At 51.5% G+C, this 21,779-nt stretch overlaps 1 protein-coding gene across 3 annotated transcripts in view; it reads left to right on the top strand.

Annotated features, from left to right (window-relative positions):
- LOC102447096 (protein FAM163A) overlaps nt 1-21,779 on the top strand; it is a 59,862-nt gene that overhangs the window by 23,785 nt on the left and 14,298 nt on the right. The window contains exon 2 of one of the 3 annotated variants that reach the window (XM_025186597.3): nt 2,109-2,183. The exons of the other annotated variants lie outside the window; for them this stretch is intronic. The gene's annotated coding sequence lies outside the window, so the exon portion shown is untranslated. The remainder of the gene's footprint in view (nt 1-2,108; nt 2,184-21,779) is intronic. 3 annotated transcript variants of the gene reach the window in all.

Here is a 21,779-nt window from a genome sequence, read left to right as displayed (position 1 = left end):
AAACAAGCGGCGGTTGAACCAAGTGGTAGCCTGCCGGCAGAATGGAAGGGAATGCAGAAAATGGTATCATGTGTAGCTCGGCCCGGCTGCTTTTGTCTGGAATGTCTGTTCTAGTCTCCCCATCTCCATGGATGCTCAAGATCCAGGTGGCAGGGGGGTGTCAGACAGCCACTTAGATTGTTGGCTCCTTCAAGCAGCGGCCTCCTTATTCTGTGTCTTCTGCAGCGTGAGGCACAGTGGGGACACTGCAGTAAAATGACATCGGCTGGGGTGAAACCCGTCTGAACAGACCCGGAGAGGAGCGGGGGATGTGAGACAAGCAAATGGGCTTGAGGAGAGAGACTAGGAATGGGGCCCGGGCCTCGTAACACAGGAGCAGGGGGCATTCAGTGAGGTGGGAAGGTGGCAAATTCAGGCCTGACTAAAGAGTTGAGAGTTTATACAACACCCCAGGAGCCGGGGGGAAGCCATGCGTCTGCCACCAAGGCCAAGTGCTCAGTAGGGCTCAGTTAATTACGCGGGCAAGAAACAGCTCCCTGTATGTTTGTGTGAGGGCTGGAAACTTCCAAGGGCAGGGCAGAGGCTTGGGTGAGGAGGAAACCGTCCTCCGGAGGCTCGCGAAGGACTCAGCAGTGGCTCAGGGGGTGGGGCATGAGGCTGCCTCCACAGAGATGCCTGAATTTGGACCCAGCTCCTGCAGCGACAGGCCGTGCTGGGCCAAGGAGGCTGGCTGCGCTCAGGCTGCGAGGGAGTGGGGCCGTGCTCGTGTGTGGGCCAAGTCTGAGAGTTGGGGAGGAAAGGGCGTGCGGGCGCCAGACGAAACGGCAGCTGCAGGGGAGTAGCTAGTCCAGTGCGGAGCCAGGTCACCTTTCACAAACTGTTCTGTGCCCCACACCGGGCCTGCCCCCTGCCCCACATCCCTGGGCCGGAGTCCCCACTGCTGTAAACAGACAGAGCTCCCCTGAGGTCCGCAGAGCTTAGATCTGCGCTGGCTGAGGAGCTGAGCCAGCCGTGGGTTTGAGCCAGGAGCCGGCGTTCGATGCCACATCATAAGGCACCATCTCTTCACAAAGGCATCTCTGATCCGGCACATCCCAACTGGGCTGTGTTCGAGTGACAGCATTGTACATGGAAGCACGAGCAGCTGGGACTGGCCTGGTCCTCCAGGCACTGGATGTGCTTGGAGCTGAAAGCCGGGCAGTCCGATAAACCAGACCCCTGGCTTCCGGTATTGAAAGGCACAATTCCCGTTTAGTTCCCTCCCTCTGCCCAGCTGAGATTCCAGCTGGGAGACTCACTGATTTGTTGGTATCTGACTTTTTGAAGGTATTTTGTAAGAGATGCATCATGACTCCTATCTTAACCACTTTGTCTTGTGGCTGGAACACCAGATGGAAACTTGGGGGACAGGCGAGGGACCCTGGGCACTTCCCCTCTCTCTGCCTCACTTTCCCCATCTGAAGATTACAGAGCTTGCCCCCTCATTTAGCACGTTGCTCTTCTCTGATGAAAACAGCTATGCAAGGGTTGTGTGTCATGATGCTGCCAGAGCCGGGGCGTTGGTGCACTGTAGTCGCTCCTATTGTGTGCCACAGGCAGAGAACAGTCTAGTTTCCTGTGTGGGCAGGGGGAAGAGTCTTGTTGTGGTGTTGGGTTTAGTGTGGGGTGCAGTGGGGTGGTGATGGTACGCCGGAGGTCAGGCCTTAGCGGAAAACTTAGCGGAAAACTTTTCCTTAGAGGAAAACTTGCTCTGAGCTGACAGCCTGTGCCAGCCTCTGCCAAATCTCACTTTTTGTTGACTGATTGAAGCAACCCATTCTGGGGGGCTGCAAAGTCTGGGTGGGGCTCCTGAAGGTAAGAATGGACACATGAGACGGCTGCCCGGGGAGGTCAGCTCTGCTTGGCCGTGAAATCGTGGTAGGGCCCTTCACCAATGACCCAGCCTGCGGCTCAAGCCTTCCGAGCCGGCCCCACGAGACAGCTCAGCACCTAAAAGCCAAAGGAGGGGGTGAGAGAATCGGCCGCTTGCCTCGCTTGGACCCCACAGGGATGTGGAGAGGGTATTGGTCAGAAGCGTGTTTCTCATTGAAATTACCCTCCTGTTGCAGTTCCAGCAGGAGGAGCAGCACGCTCAGGTGGATGGAATTCGGACTCCTCCTGTGTGTCATAGCCCCTGCTAACAGGTTAGTGGAGATTCTCCTTTCGCTCAAGCTGTAGGGGTCTGTGACTCCAGAGCCAGAGTTCTGTTCCCGACCAGCCCGAAATTCTAGCTGGTGGGGAGCAGTATCATGCCCAATGCCAGCCTGCTAGATGGCAACGGCTTTATGATGCCTAGCACCTGCCTCAGTGTCTTTTAATAGCTGTAACCATCTTACTAGCCCCTGGAGGAGGAGCCGTTTTGTGACACAGGATTGATGCAGAGTGATTGTCACTCACCCAAGATCAGTGAATCGGCATGAGAGCTGTGATTGATAACTCAGCAGTTCTTGCTGCCCAGTCATTTAGGCTTTCCCGGGTGTGGCGAGTTTTATCCATTGCTGAAATGCAGCCACTTCTGGGAGGGAACACGACTGCCCACAACAGCATTACCTGCCGGTTTGCAGCAGGACGTGACTATTGCCTTGTTTGCTGTGGCAGGCGTTGTGCGCAGGGAGGCAGAATGCAGATATCAGAGCTGGGATGTGCCCGGGATTGAGTCCAGAGCGACTTAGACAAATTGGAGGATTGGGCCACAAGAAATCTGATGAGGTTCAACAAGGACAAGTGCAGAGTCCTGCACTTGGGACGGAAGAATCCCAAGCATTGTTACAGGCTGGGGTCTGAATGGCTAAGTAGCAGTTCTGTAGAAAAGGACCTGGGGGTTACAGTGGATGAGAAGCTGGAGATGAGTCAACAGTGTGACCTTGTAGCCAAGAAGGCTAATAGCATACTAGGCTGCATTAAGAGGAGCATTGCCAGTTGTTCCAGGGATGTGATTATTCCTCTTTACTCGGCTCTGGTGAGGCCACATCTGGAGTGTTGTGTTCAGTTCTGGGCCCCCCACTACAAAAAGGATGCGGACGCACTGGAGAGGGTCCAGCGGAGGGCAACCAAAATGATTAGGGGGCTGGAGCATATGACTTATGAGGAGAGACTGAGGCAGTTGGGTTTGTTTAGTCTGCAGAAGTGAAGAGTGAGGGGGGATTTGATAGCAGCCTTCAACTTCCTGCAGGGAGGTTCCAATGAGGATGGAGAAAGGTCTGTTCTCAGTAGTGACAGATGGCAGAACAAGGAGCAATGGGCTCAAGTTGTGGTGGGAGAGGTCCAGGTTGGATATTAGGAAAAACTATTTCCCTAGGAGGGTGGGGAAGCACTGGAATGGGTTATCTAGGCAGCTGGTGGAGTCTCCATCCCTAGAGGTGTTTAAGTCCCAGCTTGACAAAGCCCTGGCTGGGTTGATTTAATTGGGTCTGGTCCTGCCTTGGGCAGGGGGCTGGACTTCATGGCCTTCTGAGGTCTCTTCCAGCCCTGGGAGTCTATGATTCTATGATGTGTTGGCCAAACTATTGTGAAATGTCAGGGGACTTTGGAGGCCCACAGATTGGTAGATCTGCAGTTTATAGCACGTAGGAAAGACGTCCCCTTCTGCAGCCCAGTTGGCTTGCCACCGCCGGGGCTGGATCGGCACCCAGGCAGAATGCCCAGTGCATCCACGAGCTCTCCCATCAAAGTATTGGCCCAGCTCAACCATGCTTAGCTAGCTCAATCTAAGAGGGCCATAGCGCACAATGGCCCCAAAGGATGAAGTGTCACCAATGTCCCTCTCCTTGGGACAGCCTACCCTGCTCAAGTCGGAAAGCAAAGCAAAACTAGGTATTGGGAGTACTTACGCTTTTTTTAAGGGGTACTTTATAATAAAAGGTTGAGAGAAACTGCTCTAGATTTAAGCCCCGACAAAAAGGGGAGTTTAGCCAAAGCTCTTGGTGTCCCTGAAACATGACCAAAATTAATGCAATGAATAGCATCTTGACCTCTGCCAACCAACCTCACTCAATCCCGTCATACAACACAAACTGATGGGATGCTAGGCAAAATCAGCCAGCAATCAGTCAGACAGCTCTCCAAATATATATGAGGAGAGTATATGGAAATCCCATGTTTGCATATCTTGGACTAACTTGCTCCAAATGTATCAAGATCTGCAATGTCTGTACAGTCAGTTGCTGAAGCAGAGAGAGATGAATTTAGCAGATAGCGTCCTAGAATATTAGCTATCGTTGTACTGTTTTAAATGTTACTATATTATGTTTTCTGTCTTGTGTATTACTGGGTCCTGTGCATGCACAGCCTGACCTCCCCGTGTGCTGACCTTGTCCCCAGAGGTCCATGATAGAGGATCCAATCCAAAATCAGGTCTGTTGTAGCAGAATGGTTTTCTGTGCTCCCTGGTGGCTGGGGGTGAAATGACCGAGATATACTAGCTGGGCCGAGAAGCTCAGTTCAAAGACAACGTTCACAATTTTATCTCTTCTAAATTAGAGGTTTTTTTCTGGCTATCTCATCTTTAGTCTTGTTTATAAAACGGCACATCAGTTGACCCAAACATCCGACAGCACACACAGCCCTACTTAACCTCATAGGCATATTGGAAACCTCAACTGTGTAAAATCATTTATGGACCGTAAACTTGTTCATAAAAACAAGATTTATTTTTGAGGACATGTTCAGCTGCATGCAAATATAGATCCTGCCAAAAAAAAAAAGCCTTAAAATAAAATGCCAAGCATGTGTGTAATAAAACATAAGTGATAGAGGGAAGATAACATTTCAGCAGTAGGAAAAGGCAGAGCAATTTCTGGAATTGGAAGCCTAAAGCTTGGAGTGATTTACTGTTTCTGCAGGTGGGTGCACACTGCATCCTTTCTAAAAATGTGTTCATATAGGCCAATTGGCCTGGAATTGGTATGTTGGGTCAGGGGCCAGACATGCTAATAAATAGATGATCCTAAATTGAGAGGAGTTGCAGATACCACTGCCGAGAGAGAAGTGCGGGAAAGGGACGGAGAAGGATTACAGACAGAAAATAATTGAAACAGATTCAGCTTGGTAAAGTGCCGCCTGCTAGATCACGGGAAAATAATTAGAAACACATGCCGTCCTGGGGGAGGGCTAAACCTGCCAACCTGTGCTGCTGAAAGAAGCCAATGGTCCAACATTCAAAAGAACTTGGGATCAGATTTTCCAAAGTGCTCAGATCTCCGGTGCGCCTAAGTGACACACAAGGCTAAGATTTCAAAGGAGATCCGCATCCAATGTGCCGAGTGCCCTTGACAAATCTCGTGGTAGGGGTGGAAGTGAACAACGATTCGGGTCTGAGCTTGCAGCGTGTTATGGCAGCCGTAAATGTCAGTGTGGTTTTAGATAGGGAAGTGGAAAGAAGCTAACTAGTAACACCATTCTCCATCATCGTCCCTAGCTGTCGCCCCAGTTCAGCAAAACACCTTAGCATGTGCTTGTCACATGGACTTCAGTGGCACTTCTTCCGGTACTTTGGGGTATGTCTAGACTGCATCCCTATGTCGGCAGAGGGATGCAGATTAGGCAGGTCGACATTACAAATGAGGCAGGGATTTAAATATCCCGTGCCTAGTTTGCATAAAAATGGCCGCCAACTCGGCACTTTGTCGGCAAAAAGAGGCAGTCTAGAGGGCGCTCTGTCGAGAGAGAGAGCCTTTTTCGACAGATCCTGTAAACCTCCTTGCGGGAAGCATACGGGATCTGTCGAAAAAGGCTTTCTTTCTTGACAGATCCCCCTCTAGACTGCCTCTTTTTGCCGACAAAGTGCCGAGTCGGCAAAACACGGCGGCCATTTTAATGCAAATTAGGCACGGGATATTTAAATCCCTGCCTCATTTGCAATGTCGACCTGCCTAATCTGCATCCCTCTGCCGACAGAGGGATGCAGTCTAGACATACCCTTGCTGACAACAGGCTGTGCTGAAAGCTGAACTGTCAGGCTGGGGGGAGGTTGCTAGTGGAGCTCCTAAATTTGTCTTATTTAACAGGCTCTTTCGTAACCTGGGTACAATAAGTGCTAATAAAATTTGCAGGCGTCACAAAGTTGGAGGTATTGCCAATACCTGATTGTGGTATTGTGACACCTGGATTATTGTGTTAACTTACTTCTGGGCGCCATGCCGCATGCGGGCTGTTTGGAGGAGAGCAAAAAAAAAAAAATCTATTGGGAGCAGAAGGGACAGTGTGATGGAAAGAGGTGAAAACCGTTAACTATTCAAATGAGGGACAGCCTCGTACTATCCATTTGCACACTACTGAGCATAGGAAGGCCCTCAGTTCAACCAGAGTGTCACCAGCCAGAGCAGCCTCCGCCCTGGCCAGCTGCGCTTCACTTTTCCGCGGCAGCAGAAGTAGAGCGCCCCAGCCCTAAGGCACTTTGCTTCCTGCTGCTGTGGAGAAGTGGGGCACAGCGGGTTGGGAGGGCAGCCCGGTGGGGCGAGGTGGAGCGGGCTGCCGGGCCACTCTGGCTCCCTGCCCCGTGGTGAGTGTGGGAAAGGGAATGACTCCTGCTGCTCCCCATGCCAAGCCCTGTAATCTCCCAGGGCTCTGTTGCTTGGGGGAGCAGGCTAGGGGGTGGAACAGGGGCAGGGCTTAGGGAAGAGGTGAGGGGGAGGGGCTTGCAGAAGGGGGAGTGGGTGGAGTAGAGGCATGGAAGGGTGTGGCTTGGGGAAGAGGTGAGGGCGGGGCTTGGGGAAGGGGGCGTGGGTGGAACAGAGGCAGGGCGGGGCTTGGGGAAGGGGCGGGGCTTGGGGAAGGGGCGGGGCTTGGGGAAGGGGCAGTGGGTGGAACAGAGGCAGGGCAGGGCTTGGGGAAGGGGCGGGGCTTGGGGAAGGGGCGGGGCTTGGGGAAGGGGCAGTGGGTGGAGCAGAGGCAGGGCAGGGTGGGGCCTGCACGAGGGGCGCTGCCCTAGCCCTGCACATGGGGCGCTGGGTGGGGGTTGCCCCAGTCCTCATGTCCCAGCAGGGACAGCCCTGGCCATCGGCCCATATAGGGCAGCCCCAGGACTGCAACAGCAGCAGGACGAGCGTATTTGGTTGTAAAGCTGGCCTGTGTTTGTCGTGTGCACACCTCTCCAGTAGCGCCAACTCCTTGCATTCCAGCCACGAGCCTCATGTTCGTCTTCCTCCGGCCAAAACGAGGGCCTGGCTGCTACTCGGGCGAGTGCATCGACCCACCAAGCCCCACGCTCCAGCTCGGGCAAATTCCTTCTCAGCAGCCGGGTCAGCAACCACGCTGTCGCCACTGCCCAGGGATGAGCTCACCACGGGCTACGCCCTGCGGGGTCCGCGGGGCCAGTCCGTGTGCTGTGCTTTGCCGCTGTAATCCGTTTTCAAAAGGCAGCCCTGATGCTGCTTTGTTCCAATTAGGCCAGTTAGATGATTCTGGCAAGCCAGCGACTGGGCTAATTTAGCAGGCAGACGGCTCATTGAATTAGTGAACGCATTGGCGAGGGAGCCTGGAACTGTGCTTCGTGGGCTGGGCGGGGGTTCGCCAAGGCTTGGGTGATGTCGACTTGAGTTTATCTAATATTGAGATTAGTGGCAGTCTGTGAGGAGGGAAAAGAAGTGAGCTGAAAACAGACACGGCTCGCCCCTGCTGTCCCGGGGTGGCTAAGTTCTGGGGAGGCTTGTGGAATAAAGTCGGGGCTCCAGTCTGTATTGAGGAACTAGAAAATTGACCTCTCCGTAGTACTCCTGTGGGGAAAGGCGGCCTAGTGGCTTGGCGCTGGATTTGGACTCACAAAACCCAGGTTCAGTTCCTGGCTCTCTCACGGCGTAGATGGGTGACCTAGGGGTGTAGGAGGCTAGGATTTCAAGTGCTCCAATCTTGCTGTGATACTTAGAGGGGATTTGTATGCGCCAGGGGCTGATCTCCGGGGAATCTGGCCAGTCGTGTCTCCCCGCCGTGGTTTTCTGAGTGGGGGTCTGACATTCTGTGCCTTTTGTTTGCAAGCTGTTAAGGGCAGGGGACTCCCTTGCTATGGGCATGCACAGCGGGGCCCTGTTCTCCAGTTGGGGCCTGCTTAAACTGCTATACCCATACCAATTTCTATCACCGCCCCTTCCTGCTCACTTCCTTCAGCATCACTTCCTGCTTATAAACAATGCCCTTTCCCCACCTCCTTCCAGTTCTGGTGAACGCCACTTGCTCCTAACCGCTCTTAGGCTAGGTCCATGCTAGACTGGGAAGATTGAGTAAGCTATATAACTCCAGCTACCTTAGCCGAGCTTGGTGCCGTCTTCACAGAGGGAGACCACCAGGAGCAAATGCTCCCATTGGCTTCCCTTACTCCTCGTGACTGCCAGGAGTACCGGCACCAGCCAGAATAGCCCTCTGAGTTTGATTTAGCGGGTCTTTACTAGAGCTTTTCTATCCACTGGGCTATCCCTACCAAGCAGACTGGTGGGCGTCCAGCAATTCAGTAGCCTGGCCTAACGCAAATGCAGGCAACAGGGGGACGGATGGGTGCCGTTATTATTAATTATTATTATTAATTATTAACTGGGTTCATGGCCTGTAGGCATCCTGAGGCAGGAGCAGTGTCTTCTAGGTGCTGGGCACTATATGTAAATAAATATTAATGAATTGGCTTTGTGATGGGTAAATATTACTATTCTGATTTTTATGAATGGGGAAACGGAGGAACCAGAGAAGTTGCCCAGGAAGGTTCTCTAGCGCTGAGGATAGATTGTAGCTTGTGACCCCGCCCCCCAATGCAGATCCAAACTCTAATCAAAAAGCTCTCCTTCCGTAAGAGCAAAAGTAGACTTTGTAGAGACAAGTTGGGCTTAATAAAGTGCCTTGGTGGTTGCAGATGCAGGGCCAGATGTGGATCTGGGTTTCACCTGGGCGTGACAGATCAAAATCTGGTCGGTTGTGATTTTTTTTTTTCCTTTTGGTAGTTTTTTACTTTGACTTTCTTCCAAATGTTGCCCGTCTGGCTAGGCTCTCTTATGATCAGAATGGTTCCTGGTTAATCTAGGCAGGGGGGATCTTGTTGGAGATGAAAATGGAGGGAAACTGTCCTAGTATTTTAGGTCAGCTGCAAAATGAGATCGGACTACAAATGTTGTTGGCCATACAGGTTCATTGGGGGAAGGGCTCGCGTGAATGTCAGTGAGCTCTAGATCTAGTGCCCGGCCCAATTAAAAAGTCAGTCTCTGTTCGGCAAAGCCCTTAGAACAGGTGCTGAACTCTGTTTGACTTTGGTGGGGCACGTGCTTCATTGACGTGCTTTGCCGATTGAGAGCTAATACCTCTCTGACTTAGGCTCCGGGGTTGTTGTCGCCAGAATCACTAAGGAAGCATCACTGCTTGGGGGATAGAGGAGCACAGCTGTGCTTTAAATAATGAGCCAAGACCTGGTCCCAAGTCTAAGAACTTGGGATGGGCCATCATAGACTCAGAAGGTTGGAAGAGTTCCCAGGAGGTCATCGAATCCAACCCCCTGCCCAAAGCAGGACTAACCCCAACTCAATCATCTCAGCCAGGGCTTTGGCAAGCCGGGAATTAAAACCCTCTAGGGATGGAGACCCCACCATCTCCCTCGGGAACCCATCCCAGTGCTTCACCCTGCCTCCCATTGAAATAAAAAGTGGTGGACTAAAGGAATAGGTTGCTTGATGGTAAAATGCATATGAGGTCAGCACCTGGTTTTGCAAGGTTTGTGTAGAGTATGAAGAGCAAGAACTCTGCTTGATTTTTTTTTTTCCTCCCGCCACTGTTGCAGGCAGTGCTGAGTCTGACCATGCTGACAGTTAGCAAAAGCTTGTATCGACTTGCAAACCGTGCAAATTTGATCTGGGCGTCATTGAAGGAGAATAAATACAGAACATTGAGACGTTTTCAATTTACGGAGTCACTTTCCTGGCCATAACTTCCTATTGAGCCGCGGCATCCATTAAAGCAAATGTATCTCTGCTCCAAACGGCTTTGCACATCTGCCTAGAGTCGTTAAAGTAGTCCCAATCCATCACCCCCGATTGCGGGTCTGTCCCCTTCTTCCTCACCTCCCTGAAAAATGTTGTGCTATGGTATCCTCGTCCTAATTGGCCTTCTGCAAGCAGTGAACGCTCAATGCCACATAAAGTAACTCAGTGCAAAGTTTCTCCCCATCGCTAGTGGTCATTTGAATTGCTGCCTGTCCTGCTTTGAAAGGCCCTTTCGGCTGCTTTTGAAATGCCGCCCCCTCTGGCGTAAAAGGGGAAAGTGTCACTCCCCCACTGGGCCAGGACACCCTTCCTTTTGTAAAACGTGGCACGCCTGCTTGTCGTAGGATCAGCCTGGCCCCGCTGATGAAGTGGGACGGGAAGCAAAGTGGATGTACAAGTCTGCGGCTGCTCAGTTCTAGGGCTGACCAGGTGCCCGTTTAATCTCCTTTGTAAGTTAGAGCAGCTTGAAGGCTGCTCTGATTTTATCTTGCTGCCAGTGGCTCCCATCGGGTTGTTCCAGCAGCTGGAAATAGCCGGCCATACTCTCTGCTCTGGAGCGGGTGATCACATACCGCTGCTCTTTGGCCTGTAGGCCACCGGCAGATTTCCCTGAGGCCAGGGGAATCCCACGGACCCTGTCTGAGCCGGCTTTTCTGCAGCAAACAGCAGCTGGAGCACAGCAATGTACCACTTGGGTGCAGATTTGCTGCTGGCAGAGCAAACAAGCCAAGACGTAGCGGGAATGGGGATGTGTATTTTGTTCAGCAACGCACTTAGTCTCTTCAACTTAAAGAAGAGGATGTGTCTGTCTTTAAATCGCTGGCACTAAAGCAATGCGGCACGAGTGGGGTTTTTCCCCTCCCAGTTTCAACAAGGCCCAGTCTGCTGTGCTAATGGCTTTTTCTTGAGTCGGAAGTCTTTTTTTCAAGTCCAAAAGTGTTCAGCCGCAGAGGCATGATCTGCCATCAGAAGAGCGCATCCCCAATGCACCTATACTCTCTATTGATTGACCTACATACTCACTGACTTGCAGGACCCGGCGTGCTAAGGAAAGCGAGGTAAGTGCAACGTAGGAGAGTTTTTTAAAGTAACGATCAGCTTGCGGGGCAAGGGCTGTCCGTCAGTGTCTAGTGTGGGAAATATTTCCCCTCCTTGAAATGAGGGCGCGGCTGAGCGTTCGGCAGGAGAAGTGACCCTTTCTGCAGTCCAGTGAGGACCACAACGTGAAAGCTCCAAGTTGAATTCAGAAAGCCCCTGTTTCCTAGCCCTGCCGCGGCTTCTGTCTGCACCAGAACGTGCCTGGGGTCTCCATTTTTCTCTCTTGGCAGGCACGGGGCATCTCTGACACACAGGGCTGAGCAGAACTTACCCTGGCCGGCCTGTGGGTCCGGCTAGCTACCTGCGCCCTCTGTAAGAGTGAGAACAGAGTTCCTTATGCTTGCCCCGACCCTTAGAACCACGGGCCAATTCCTCCGGGGCTCTGAGAGCATCTCTCGGGTGCTGCTCTTCTACTGAGATCAAAATCGGGCACCAAGTGCTGGCAGAGATCTTCCCATTGTCATCAGCAGCACTGGGTGAGTGAGGCAAGCAGCGTGATCTGGCTCATCCTGTTTTACTGAACCTAGATGCAGTAAGTCAACGGCAAAGGAGCTGGCTGCAGAACGGGGCCACGTCTCAGCTGTGATCTCACAGGCTTGCTTGCGGTTTCTGGCATATCAATCTCCCAAGCCGGCCTGCGCTGTGGCTAGGAGGTAATTTCCCCCCCAGCCCCGCCTGCCCTGAGTAACAGCGTCCAAGTGGGATTAGATCCTATTCTCAAGTGTTGGAGGCTGCTGCTCTTTCGAGAGCGGCTGTGGGGCTCTGTTGCTAGCATGGTGGAGGTGCTGTCATTGTCAGTAGTGTTCACCCTCCTTAGGACTGGCTGTGTGGGCAAAAGGAAGCCAGCAGCAGTTACTCAGGAGTGGATCTGGGCCTCCGCTCCTAGGCCTTGCCTCTGGACCATGGTCTCGTCAGTTTCACATGGGCAACCTCAGTCCTCTACCCCCAGGCATTTTCTACAACTCCTACAGGCCTTCGGCACCTTGGGCTCTCCCTGCCCCCTTCCTCCCACCGCCTGGGGAATAGCTGGTGGGTCTAGAGAACTGTGGGCCTGCCAGGGGGTGCTCCTGCCCTCCTCCTTGGTGCAGGATCCCCAGGAAACTTTGGGAGAGACGCCCATCGTCCTGTCCCCCCTCTTTGCACGGGAGCCATGCTGGGGATCAGCAGGCGGCTCCATGGCCCTGCTGGGCAGGAGGCACAGTTAGCCTCTGATTCATGGCTACGAGCCTGTTCTCTTTATCTCTCTTCTCTCGGCCTAGGGGTGGAGGCAAAGAGATTCCTCTGCATCCCTACTAGAGCAGGAGGGCTGGGCATGAGAGTGCTGCAGCATCACTGGCGTGCGAGAGCCCAGGAAGCGGAAAACCGCATCCCCCATCTGAGGGCGTTTGAGTGGTTTTGTATCTATAAAATGGGCCCTCGCGGTCACGCTCCCTCGGGCACCCGTGCGATATCCAAGCCACAGCAACTGCTCTAGAGCAGTGCTTCTCAACCGGTGGGACGAGTCCCCTTAGGGGTACGTCAACACAACTGAAATTTGGAGAAAACTGAATTTTTGTGGTAAGTTTGACAGCGTTTTGTTGGTTTTGTACTTTTTACACCCAAACATTTCATCGCCCGCCTGGCCACAATTAAGTTGTTTAAACAAATGTGTTGCGATGGTAGAAAAAAAATCCTGTGTGTCTGAAAACTGTAGGCACTGGGGGTACGTCTCCATTTTTTTTAAAGGGTATTTGATAAGAAAAGGTGGAGAAACGCTGCTCTAGAGCACAGTCGGCATCATGGAGATGGGGCCCTTTACATTGCTGCTGGAGCACTCGGGGCAGCTCTTAGGGCTGCCTGGAAAGGTGAGGGCCTGGCAGGGCGAGCTCCAGGCAACACTGAGTGTGTGTGTGGGGGGGGCCTTCGCTTCTCTTCCGCCTGAGGCCCTGCCTCTTCCACACAGCCTTGCCCATGCACCGCTGCCGTGGCTTGAGGGGACATGGGAGAGGGCGGCCCTCAGGAGCCTGAGGAGACGACCGCTTCTGCAACTTGCTTTGGCCTCGGCCTCTCTTCGGGGGCTGCCGATGAGGGAGCGGATTCTTGGGAGCTGACTTGGCATCGTGGCCGTTGGTCCTCTGGGAGGCGGGCTGCCCACCGAGCCAGGGTGCTGAGGCGTTGCCAAGCCGACGGGGCTCAGGAGGGGAAGGGCCGTGCGGATTCTTCCAATGCAAACCTCTCGGGTCAGTCGCTCCTGCACTGGCCCCCTAGAACCAATGTCTTGCTCAAGGCCTCCTGTTGAGTTGGGCCAGGTCCTATCTGCTTTGATTTGGGCCCCGGTTCAGCGCAGTGCTGAGGTACCAGAATGCCCCCTGGCAGGGCTGGATTAAGGCATGGGCTAGCCGGGCAGCTGCCCGGGGCGCCAACCTATGGGGGACGCCTGATGGCAGCTGTAAGGGGCATGCAGCGCCCCTTATAGCTGCCATCAGGCGCTGTGCGGCCAGCTCCCAGATCGCGGGCTGCAGCAGCTCCCAGCGGGGGCCGCGTTAACCCCCGCAGCGCCGGCCAGCAGCGCCCTTCCCCCCGTGGTCGCGGGGCTCTTCATGGCCAGGCTCGGCCCGCCCTGGGCGGCCCCGTGTTGCGTGCCAGCGGTGGTAGCCAGGCCGGGCACGTGCTTCCTGCCGCCGCCAGCTCCGCGCATCCTCCCCCACGTGCCAGGCAAGGGCGGGGCCACGCATGCCCTGTCCCCCTCGCACCGATGTGGGGGCGGGGCCGCGCATGCGCCCTCCCCCAACCTCGTGCGCAATTAAACTGTCTTCCTGGGGCGCCGGAATGGCTCGGTCCGGCCCTGCCCCCTCACTCATGTGTCCACCTCACCTTCCTTGTGGTGAGAGAACGTTGCCTCTCTTTCTAGGATATTAGGGCTGGCCTGGAAGGCTTCCCCCCCTCCCTCCCCGGTGTAATTCTCTGCAGCCCTCCTGCTTGCTCTAACCCTCAGGATAATTGCAGGCTGCTCTCCAAGCTCTAAATCAAATCACTGTGCCCAGGAAATGAAGTTTTCTGGATGCAAACGGCTCCCGGCCTCATAAAACATGGCTCACTCAAAGGAGGTCACCAATGGTCAAACGTTGCCTTCTTCCAGCCCCTGACAGCAGCTCCTCCGGTAGTAACAACGCCCGGTGAGGTCTGATATCTTAATAGAAAGAAAACTTTAATACAGGGGGCACAGCTCCCTGTATAAAGACACAGAAGCCAGTCTGGGTTCTTAGCCCTTCTCTGGGCTGTGTGTGTTGACCGCATGAGGGACGCGTCAGCTTAGGTATCGGTTTGGTTCTTGTGGAGTTTTTTGTGCTTGCTTGTTAACGCCGGAAGAAATCCAGCCTCAAAGATCGGGCTGCTCTGTTTTGGCAACTCCCTCCAACTTTCCAATCCCTTGTGCAAACTGCCGGCTGCGTCAGAGTCTGTTTTGTTCTCTCAAAAATCATCTCTAAAAAGACAGTTAATTAATGAGCGCTGTATTCCCGAAGAGCGCTGCATGGCTGTCTAGACAGATCCGCGCTGCCTGTCCCATGCCTGCTCTGACGCACTGTTCAGCGGGACACGTTTCGGCTGGTTCGAGGGCAAAGCCTTTTCCTCGGGAGCAGCTGTGAGTTCCTCGGGGAAATGAAAGTGCCACTGTAATTTGTATTAATCTCCTCCGCTCGCTTCCATCTCTCTCTCTCCTGAACTTCCCCAGCTAGGGAGGCGCCTCTGGGGTTTCTTGTATTTGGCGTCTGAATGGATGACTGGAGAACAGATTTGCTCACATAACGTGGTTCCCACTGTGGGGAAACACAGCAGGGCAGCTGCTTGAGCCGAGTGGGAAATTGACTTTTGTCGTGCGCTCCCTTCCTGCTTGTGTATTGCACAGGAATGCCGAGCTATGCTCCTCTTCATCTTTCCAGAACCAACTCTCTCCAAGCCACCTGCAAAGAAAGACACAGACTGAAGGATCGGAGGGAGAGAGAACACACAGTCAGATAAAAATCTTACCAGATTCCAACAGAACCTCTTCTGGCCCCTTGACAAAAATTCACATTGCATCTCCCCTTGCTCATGAGTTTCATTGCCAGCTGGGGGCAGGCAGTGGACGTGGAGAATGTTCTTTGTGGCATTTCCGTGTGAGTTTTTAAAAGCATGTGGATAGGTCAGTTAAGATTCAGATCAGCAGGTGACCTCTCGGGTGTTCATCCAAAATTGAATTCGGAAACCTTTTGAGAGCCCTCCCCCCACCAGCCTCCCGTAATGTATAAATTTTGCTGAGCTCCAAAGAGCTTGGAAGATGGAGGAAATGTTCGTTAGATGAGACTATTCGTCCATCAGGAAATCTTCCTTGTCTCTAATCAAGGTTTTTTTTTTTTTTTTTTGGCTGTTCTGGACCAACCTTTTCCATTTCTGCTTTACCCTTGTACAGATGGGACGAGTGGGGTACAATGCACTATTTGGTGTGACAACGTGCTACTGATTTCAATAATGACTTAACTTTGTTTCAATATTGTTCTCTTCATAGATTATTAGACCTGGGAGGGACCTCGAGGTCCTCTCTGGACAGCCCCATGCATACCCTCAGTCCCCCCCTCAGTTTTATTTTTCCTTCCTTCTTTGGTTCCATAATGTAACTGTTGGGCTGTGTCTAAACTACATCCCTTTCTCGAAAAAGGGATGTAAATTAGACACTTTGAAATTGCAAATGAAGTCGGGATTTAAATTGCCCGCACTTCATTTGCATAATGGTGGCTGCAGTTTTTTTTTCAAAAAGGGGCTTTTCGAAAGAAAAACAGCTGTTTAGATGGGGATCGTTAGAAAATAAAACCTTTTTTCAAAAGATCCTGTACTCATTTTTTCAGGAGTACAGGATCTTTCGAAAAAGGTTTTATTTTCGAACAATCCCCATCTAAACAGCCGTTTTTCTTTCAAAAAGCCCCTTTTCGAAAAAACCCATGGCCACCATTATGCAAATGAAGTGCGGGAAATTTAAATCCCGGCTTCATTTGCAATTTCGAAGTGTCTAATTTACATCTAGACTTACTCTTGCATTCTGACCCCACGGCAAACCGCAGGGGCATCACCTTCCCAGTGTGAAACTTCTCTGAACCTGCACAACAAAATGTGACCTAAATGCAGGATCTTTTCACTTGGCCAGTGCTGTACACTAAAGACCCCGCTTTAGGAACCAGAAAATGATACCCAATGTGCCTGGCAAGCTACATGTACTTTTAAACCCACCAGTGTAGGTGACCGAAGTGCAAAATGTCAGCAAGCAGTATACCTGGTGAAAAGAAAATCTGGTATCAGAAAATGGGGCTCAGATTTTCAAACCTGCCTAGGGGATTTGGGCACCCCGTTTTTATTAGCGATAAGGAATGCAGAGATTTTGTTCCCACTAGGGGGATTTGAAAATCTGCACTTGGGTGCGTGGTGTGTCCAGCTTACATGCACTAGCCCATGGACTAGTCTAGCAACATGACTGGCATCCTACACGGCTTAGGCACTGGCCTCACCAGCGGTTTATGCATTGCTCCCAGATCTGTGGGGCAGTGGTGCAGCCGGCTGCATGTTCCAAGTCCTACGTTGGAGATGTCCATGCTTCAGCGGTGGGTGAAATAATTAAGTCCATCGTTAGCCCAGATTCTGGGCAGGGTTTCACCTGAGGAAACTCATTTGTGCAGGGTCAGGCGAGGATTGGCCCTGGAGTTTGTAGCAATGTGGTAAGTGTGCCCGGCACTCTGCAATCCTGGAGGGTGAAAATGACGACCCTCAGTGGAGGGCTTTCAATTGCAAAAGCAACCACGAAGGGCCGGGGATGCAGTTCCCCCTCCACTGGGACACGGTGAGCGTCTCCACCAATGTTTTGAGACCCAGAGAGGGAGCAATGTGAACCGATTCCCCACGCTCACTCTTCAGTGCTTTATTTTTCTTGGACGTGTTAAAAGGCTGACTCCTCACTAGTGTAAATTGGAGCCGGGGGGTGTCTCGAGCAGCAGAGCCGAAATAAAACCGGCGCGCTCTTTATCCTGGCCCAGTCTTGTTTTCCGGGAGCAGCCCCGTGGGGGGTGTCCTGGCCTGACCGCCTTTCCATTAGGAACCCCTATGTTCAGGGGCGTGGAGAGGATCTCTTCAATAAATAAATCCACCAGGGAATGCCTGTTAGTACATGGTGTCTCCAGCGAAGTGCAGATTGGCAGGCAATCCATTTGGCTATTTTAAATGGTAGGGGGAGGTCACCTGCATTTTCCAAGTGAGTCAGAAGGAAGAAAGTTACTTGCCTTGGCTGCTCTTTGGGGTTCTTATTTATTTGTTTTTTTTAAAGAAAAACCTGCGATGCTGCCAAGAATGCGCTACCCTCAAAGGCTTTAACCTGGATTCTTAACGGCGTCGTTAGATTTTTAGCACTGACCTTTTAATGGACTAGTGTCCGATTCAGTGCTCCATCGTTTCAGGCTTTGCGTGTGCTGAAGAGGCTTGGCTGTGTCCCTTTGAAAATAATACGGAGGCTTCACGTGTGATCAGAACTCAGGTTAACATACCACAGCCTTTTGGGGGGAACAATCCCAATTGAAAAGAAGAGGGGTTATTAGGGCAGCTCTCTTAAGATCAGCGGTTGTTGTGCTAGCTTGGCACTTGGGAAAAATCTCTGCTTTGCCACAAGATCCTGTGTGATCTTGGGCAAGTCACTTAACCTCAGCTGCACCTTGGTACAATGGGGATACTAGCCTGGCTCTTCCAGGGGTGTTACGAGGATCACCACATTACAAATTGGGAGGTGCTCAGAGACTGGTGATGGGGGCCAGATGAGTACCTGGGATAGATAGTTATGCTACTGAGAGTCCAGAATCCATCCACGGAAGCCAATGCACTTAAACCAGCCTTGTACCCATCGAATGAAGCGCAGAATGTGGCTGACCCATCCAGTCTCTTCTGCTGTGGCATGAAAGTTCCCGTTGGCACCGGACGTACCAATGAAGAGGTTTGGGTCGTGGCTACCCCCTAGCAATGGAAATTGTTTTTGCCAAGTGCAAACCACTTCTGCTGATTAAGCAGCGGTGTAGTCCGCCCTGGGAAGGACCAGTTTCTGCTGGTGTGTCCTGGAGCACAGCGTCCCTGGCAGAGGAAAGTCTGCCGGGATGGGGGCCGAGGGAAACGCAGGCTGTCACCCCCCAGTGTGAGCGGCTCTGAGCCGGTTACGGCAATCCCAGAAAAAAGCAGCCCTGCGTGGGGAAGGGAAGGGATGCCCCAGGCAGGGCAGCCCTTGGCCTGCCTGCTGAATCAGAGCTGGAGCTTGCTGGCGCCTTTGCGGGGCAGCAGACTAGGCAAAGGGCCCGAAGTGAATCCGCCTGCCAGGTGTTGTCTCCACAGCAGAGCTCTCTGGGCTGGCGGGCCGGCGGGTTTCGAGCTGGCCTGCGGCATTGTTTGAAGTATTGTCTATGGCTCATTCTAGCTCAATGTGTCTTAAACTTTTTTTATGAGGAACACCAAGGATTTTTTGTTGAGCAAAAAATAAAAAAGGGTCAGGAGAGGGTGGGAAGTTATTGAGCCCCCCCAAAAAATAAGCCACCTGCCTCTTTAAGGGCAGCCATTTTGAATTCTGTTGTTCTTCACAGCATACCTGTGACCGCTTCGTGGCACTCCGGTATTTAAGAAACACTGTTCTAGCTACTTAGCAATGCTTGGCTTGTCGTTGCGCTGCTGCAGCTCTTAACGGCTGTGTGCGTGGCACGGGGTCGTCAGGGTTGGGGTGCATGGCGCTGCCTGGGGAACCCCTCCCTGTGCAGGAGGCTGCCACGCAGGCTGCACCATGTAGGTCTTAGCCCCTGTCTTGCCTTAGGACTCGTGTGTGTGTCCTGGGCTCCTGCCAAGAAGGGAATATTGCCCTCTGTGCATGTTCGTCTGTGATCTTCTGACCTTGCACCACTTCTCCAGCCTGGGACCTTCCCCTCCACTCCCGCTATCACAGGACGTGAGAGGGATGCTGAGCTTGTGGAACTTGGTCTTCACCCAGAGGTTCTCTGGCAGGATGGTGCGTTGTACTAGCTGATGGCCACCCTAGACACAGAAGCACTTTGAGCTACTTGTACTGGCCAGATGCATTTTACGACAGTGTTTCTTAAACTTTTTAAGACCGAGGAACACCAAATATTTTTTTTTAATGCAGAACACCAAGGATTTTTTTGTTGAGCAAAAAAAAAAGTCACCTGTCCCTTTAAGGGTGGCCATTTTGAACTCTGTTCTCCGCGGAACACCTCCAACTGCCTTGAGGCACACTGTGCCGCGAAACACAGTTTAAGAAAGACTGTTTTACAGGCATTGATCTGCTCATCATGATGAGGGCAGGATGGCCTAGTGGTGACCACATTAGCCTGGGAATCAAAACGTCTGGCTTCAACTCCCACCTCTAGCCGAGGCTCCTCTTGTGACACTGGGCAAGTCATTTAACCTTTCTGTGCTTCAGTGGCCTGTCTGTAAAATGGGCGTAGTTCTACTTTACTTCCCCTCAGCTGCTCTAGTACATTGTAAGGTCTTCAAGGCAGGAATGTCTCCTGCTCCGCAGTGCGTAGTGCACTAGGCCCATGATCTTGACAGTGGCCTTTACAAGCTGCTGCCATGCCAGTAATTAACAGGTGGGCCAATACGAAGCTGTGGTTCTTGCATAAGAACTGAGGTAGGGAGCGATCAAGCCAACTATAGTGGTGATTTTTGTTGTCTGCATGCCGTACCTTGGTGAAGGTCAGTCTGAGCCATCAGAAAGCTGGTCTCCACTACAGCTCAGTGGAGACACCTAAGGGACCCCTGCCCTGCGGAAAACAACAGTTCCTTGCTCCGTTTGTAGGTGAATCAATTCTTGCTCATTTGTCAAACACAGACTGAAGGCCCCAACGGGGAAAATAATTTAGTGCGAATTCAAGCAGAGTTAATAGGCAAATAATTGACTTAATGGGTCGGATTCTGCAGTGAGTCACACACATATCAACGGACTGAATTCCGACTGACTAAGCAGATGCTGGTCCATCTGCGTCGGTGACTTTGTCCCCGCTCGTTCCAGCTCCGTACATGGCTCCGTGCGCAGGGTGAGGACAGAAATCTGGCTCTTTTTTTTTAGATTTGGAGAATCGTTCAATCCGATTCTTCTCAGCGGTGCTGGTGCAGCCTCCGAGTCCAGCGGAGCTGGGCCAGCGTGACTAAGCCAAGAGCTCGGTGCTCTGACTCTCAAGCAGTTCCCCTAACACGTGAAGCACTAGCAAAAGATGACAGTTGGGTGGTTTGGAGGTAACCAGAGGTAATGTTCAGTACTAATGCAGCGGCATTGCTCCTACCTGTTCATGCAACGTGTGTTTCAGAGCACACCTGTTTGGTGCACTCCAGTACAAGAGACACCAGAGATCAGGCTTAGATGAACGTCTTTTACTGCAAGTGTCCACCTGCATGTTCATCTGCTGTCTTCATTAGAAGGTGACGCTTTTATTCTTGCACACTTCACCTCTGCCAACGTAGAATCCAGCTTTGTGTGGGGCTATCTGCCTTCCCATCGGATCGCAGCCAAGAGTGAATCTGTGACTAGCATTCTAGGACAGTGAATGCTTTTAGGGCCGATGGCTCTTGCTTTGCTGAGTGGCTGGCAGCTGTTGCCTGAACCTTTTGAAAGAAAAAACCAGAACGGGTGGGGAAACCTCCAATGTATTGTTTTGTGAAAAGAAGCTAAAACTTTGAACTGTCGAAACCTTTCTGCCGGCTGCAATAGAAACGTTGCAAGACTCCAATCCCTGCCATCTTTGGAATTCCAGAAAGGATGCAGAATTACATTTTGGCTGCCTTATGGCAACTCGTTTTTAGCCATATGAAGGGCTTATGGGTAGGGCTGTCAAATAATTTTAAAAAATCAGTCAGTTGCTGTTTTAATTGGACGTTGAACAATACAAAACCAATTCACCTGCCTTACAAATATTCACCTTTTTTTTTTAAGCACAAAAGGGCATATGAATGTTTAGCAGATCCACAGACCAGCTACAGTGGTGCCTGTTCTCACTTTCAAGTGACATTGTAAATGAATATCAAGCAGCATTATCTGAGAAAGAGGCCGTGTAGGTCCTATAAAGTTTTACATTGTTTTGTTTCTGAGTGCAGTAAGCAAAACATATTTCTACATTAAGTTTCACTTTCTTTTATCTGTATTACAGTGTAAATATTTGTAATAAAACAGTGAGTGCTATACACTGAGTTCAGTGTATTGTAATAGAAATCAATCTCGTTGAAAAAGTAGAAAAACATCCCAAAATAAATATATATTTAAATTAGTATTCTGTTATTGTTTAATAGTACAATTAAAACTGTAATTAATCACTGTTCATTTTTAATTGAGTTAATTGCTTGTGTTAACTGTGATTAATTGATGGCCCTAGTTTATTGCTCCTTTTTGTCTTTCTAAAAATACCTAGTATTTATGTGGGGCTTCATGTGCTCAAACAACTGTCCAAACACTAAATCATCCACACTCTTGTGAGGTGGGGAAAGAAGTCTTCTAGTACATTGTCCACCTAAATATACATTCACACACTGTCCTTGCAGCATAGACACAGAGTTATGTGTCATATGCCCTATATTGCTGGCAGGAGATTCCCCTCTTGCTCCAATGACAGTCCTGTGCTTTTGGAGCAGGAGGATCTGTGTTTGTAGCCTCACAGC

This window comes from Pelodiscus sinensis, chromosome 9 (genome assembly GCF_052426305.1).
Source record: "Pelodiscus sinensis isolate ZL-2025 chromosome 9, ASM5242630v1, whole genome shotgun sequence".
NCBI lineage: Eukaryota > Metazoa > Chordata > Testudines > Trionychidae > Pelodiscus > Pelodiscus sinensis.
This window is presented reverse-complemented; position numbering and strand designations above follow the sequence as displayed.